The sequence below is a fragment of the Sitophilus oryzae genome, unplaced genomic scaffold (assembly GCF_002938485.1).
Source record: "Sitophilus oryzae breed Bouriz unplaced genomic scaffold, Soryzae_2.0 scaffold_935_pilon_pilon, whole genome shotgun sequence".
Lineage (NCBI taxonomy): Eukaryota > Metazoa > Arthropoda > Insecta > Coleoptera > Curculionidae > Sitophilus > Sitophilus oryzae.
Genome location: NW_022147567.1, coordinates 2,172,255 through 2,176,459, shown reverse-complemented (window position 1 = coordinate 2,176,459; position 4,205 = coordinate 2,172,255). Strand labels below are relative to the sequence as shown.

Here is a 4,205-nt window from a genome sequence, read left to right as displayed (position 1 = left end):
ACATCTGACCGAAACCTGTAAAAATTAAAGAATTTTTTTATCATAATTTACCGGAAGATGCTGTAAAGCTGCAAAGTTGCTGTAAAGCGCTTTGGAGGAATTTGGTTTGCCTAACTCCTTATGTTGTAAGAAATTTTGCACACAAATCTTCAAGAAAATTGGGACAGTTGCTTAGAGCTAAAATACTCATAAACATGCATTTCATTGTTTTAAGTTTCCTCTGAGCAACTTCATCTAACAAATACTATTCGAAAACATCTTCTACTTTTTCTTAGTATTAAAAATGTGTAGGATTGCCCCCCATACAGAATTCTTTTCGACTGTACCAGTAACCCAGTAACAGTAAAAACAGCATTTCCTTGCCTATTATCACATGTGATTAATTTTGTCGAACTTACTTGACCACATCAACAATAAAAATTATCATGGTGTTAGTCGAAATGCATATTAGAACAGAAAAATACGACATCTCTTCCGAGAAGCTAATGCAATGTTGGTTTAAGTAGAACGGAATTTGCATACAATGCACTTCCACTGCACAGAGGCTCCAAACACTGTATTGAAATTGATCTAAAGGAGTCTTTAGGTTGGTTTAGATATAATTAATCATGCTTAATAGGTATTGGTTGTATTAGATGAAATATTTAGGTTTAGTTTTGACATTTCTATTATTAGGTTTACAACAAAAATGTTCATTATTGCAGCACTTTATTTAATTAAGCTAATTTAACATTCGATTAAAGCACTTGAGATAAAGGCCTTTAAGAAGCTGCATTCATTTTTATTTCATATACTAATAAAGCCTATTTTTAATCTCTTAGTTCCCAAGACTTTATAAAGCAATTCTAAGTTGAATGGATAAGTGAATAATTATAGGTCAATATTTTATGATAGGGAACTAATAGTTCTGTACAGGGTGAACCAAAAAACAAAGTGTGAAAATCCTAATTACATTACAGGAGAATGCACAATGAATAAATTGTACCTAAATAAATAAAAACTCACACTGTCAAGTCAATTGTTTAATAAAATTTACAAAATCTGACCTTGTCGTATTACGGTCCACTGATATAAGATAATTAATGACCATGTTGTATAATAACAAAGCGGGTCCGTTTAAATAATGCTACTTACGTCACAACATATATGTATCAAAACTCCTACGAGATCTAAGAAAAGATTGCCAATAGCTAGGTATGATGGTGATATGGTATTATTTTAAAGTAAAAGTACACCGAACAAAACCAAACAAGGTTCATCAATGTCATTCATAGGCCCAGATTCTGCGGCCCTGCAAAAGCTAGAATGACTACAGACAAAACAATGAGTGGCCAACAAATCTCTACAATAGTGGGAAAATCATTAGGGCAGAGACAAGCGAAACAGTTCATAATCGAATATTCGCTAAAATGTATGATAGACGTGATGGGGTTTACTAATAAGCTCAATAGACAACTAAAACTGTCAATGATATGGCCGAGGATCGCGGTTCGAATTCTACGTAGTAACAAAGTAGGCCCCGTCCAAATTAGGCTAAGCAGTAAGAAAGAGACGTTAATTCAATATTTACTTTTTTATCATTTTAAAACAAATATATCAATAAAACTTAAGTCAGTAAGTATATACATTTTTCAAAAGTTACAATGTATTTAGAATTTGGAAAGAAAAAAAAAAGATTCTTATTTAGACGCTATTAATATGAAGCCAAGCCATTAACGTAGAGCTAGCGAGAGCTGTCACGTACATTTATTAACAGCAGTTGTATATATCGGATGATTTGTACTAATGAGATGTCAAAAAGAATACTGCAAATTTTAAAACTCCAGGTGCAAATTGTAAAAATCTTAAAGAGCAAAGTACATCTGGTTTTGGATTTTTTTTATTCAATATATTTCTATATAAAAATCAAACCCTTTTTGTATTATTGATATTTAACTAATTACGAATAATAATTTTATATATATATATATATATATATATATATATATATATATATATATATATATATATATATATATATATATATATATATATATATATATATATATATATATATATATATTGTAAGAGTCTTGTTTTCCGTTAAAAATTGTTTATATTAAATTGTGTTATTTTAAGAAATAATATTTTATTTGAATCTCTAATTGACTTTTCTTGACCGCATGTATAAAAATGTCGTTTCCTAGACGATGCGGTTTGCATTGTTGATGATTATTTAGACTGACGTCGCCATTTATCAAAAAAATATTAAATTCAGATTATAATTGTGTGGAAAATATTTCTGGGACTGAATAGAAGGAATGAAGTATTATACAGGTGAGTGTAATTTTGTTCACTCACGGGCATTACTGGGATTTGTATGAGAGTTGTTTAATATTATTTAGTTAACAGTTATCACTGAGCTTTAGTAGTAGATAGAGAAGGGTATTTTAGTATTACTTTTGTGTGTGTGTGTGCTTTATAGTAGAGAAATATTTATCAAAGGGCATTTTAATATAGTTTAGTTGAAAGACAGATGTTTATCAAAGAGTGTTTTAGTGTTATGTGAGTGTATTTTGTTCACTCACGGGCATTACTGGGATTTGTATGAGAGTTGTTTAATATTATTTAGTTAACAGTTATCACTGAGCTTTAGTAGTAGATAGAGAAGGGTATTTTAGTATTACTTTAGTGTGTGTGTGTTTTATAGTAGATAAGTATTTATCAAAGGTCATTTTAATATTGTTTAGTTGAAAGACAGATGTTTATCAAAGAGTGTTTTAGTGTTATGTGAGTGTATTTTGTTCACTCACGGGCATTACTGGGATTTGTATGAGAATAGTTTAATATTATTTAGTTAACAGTTATCACTGAGCTTTAGTAGTAGATAGAGAAGGGTATTTTAGTATTACTTTAGTGTGTGTTTGTTTTATAGTAGACAAGTATTTATCAAAGGGCATTTTAATATAGTTTAGTTGAAAGACAGATGTTTATCAAAGAGTGTTTTAGTGTTATGTGAGTGTATTTTGTTCACTCACGGGCATTACTGGGATTTGTATGAGAGTAGTTTAATATTATTTAGTTAACAGTTGTTGAGCTTTAGTAGTAGATAGAGAAGGGTATTTTAGTATTACTTTTGTGTGTGTGTGTTTTATAGTAGACAAGTATTTATCAAAGGGCATTTTAATATAGTTTAGTTAAAAGATAGATGTTTATCAAAGAGTATTTTAGCGTTATTTATTATAGATACGTAATGGACAGCTATTTATCAAAGAGTATTTTAGTAATATTTATTGGGTGTGATTTATAATACCTGGCAAATTATCAAATGGTATTTAGTATTATTATTTTGGAGTGTTTTATATTTTTACGTATGACTCAAATTGTTTAACAATAACATTAAGCTATGTCGCTTTGTGGCCATCCCTTTTGTGTGTGGGACAGACGCCTTGTCGCTTAGCTGCGGAACAACAACATTATGCTATGTCGCTTTGTGGCCATCCCTTTTGCGTGTGGGACAGACGCCTTGTCGCTTAGCTACGGAACAACAACATTAAGCTATGTCGCTTTGTGGCCATCCCTTTTGTGTGTGGGACAGACGCCTTGTCGCTTAGCTGCGGAACAACAACATTAAGCTATGTCGCTTTGTGGCCATCCCTTTTGCGTGTGGGACAGACGCCTTGTCGCTTAGCTGCGGAACAACAACATTAAGCTATGTCGCTTTGTGGCCATCCCTTTTGTGTGTGGGACAGACGCCTTGTCGCTTAGCTACGGAACAACAAAAATATTTAACTATTTTATATACTCGATTATGGTGATGTGATCAAGTGCGTTTTCCAGTGATGCTCAAGTATATTTTATTTTTATAGATTGCAAATTGCGTGATCATAGAGTGAGAGCATTACACAAGTGTCCCGGCATCTAAGGTGAGTTTAGCTTCTTTTGTTTATGTTGTTTGAATATTAAATTGATATTAACACCATTCATATATTATGCTATATAAACAAAAAAAAAATATTATATTTTTCTTACTATATCTTACAATATATATATATATATATATATATATATATATATATATATATATATATATATATATATATATATATATATATATATATATATATATATATATATATATATATATATATATATATATATATATATATATATGTTTCTTTTACATTCTTCTAAATTTTTTTAATGAATTCTAAGCATACAAGTTT

The 4,205-nt window shown here is 30.1% G+C and overlaps 1 long non-coding RNA gene across 1 annotated transcript; it reads left to right on the top strand.

Moving 5' to 3' along the window:
* Positions 1-2,117: 2,117 nt before the first annotated feature.
* Positions 2,118-3,905, top strand: LOC115890859. The gene is made up of 2 exons (XR_004051714.1): positions 2,118-2,316; positions 3,849-3,905. It is a non-coding gene; the product is annotated as an uncharacterized LOC115890859 (long non-coding RNA).
* Positions 3,906-4,205: the final 300 nt, after the last annotated feature.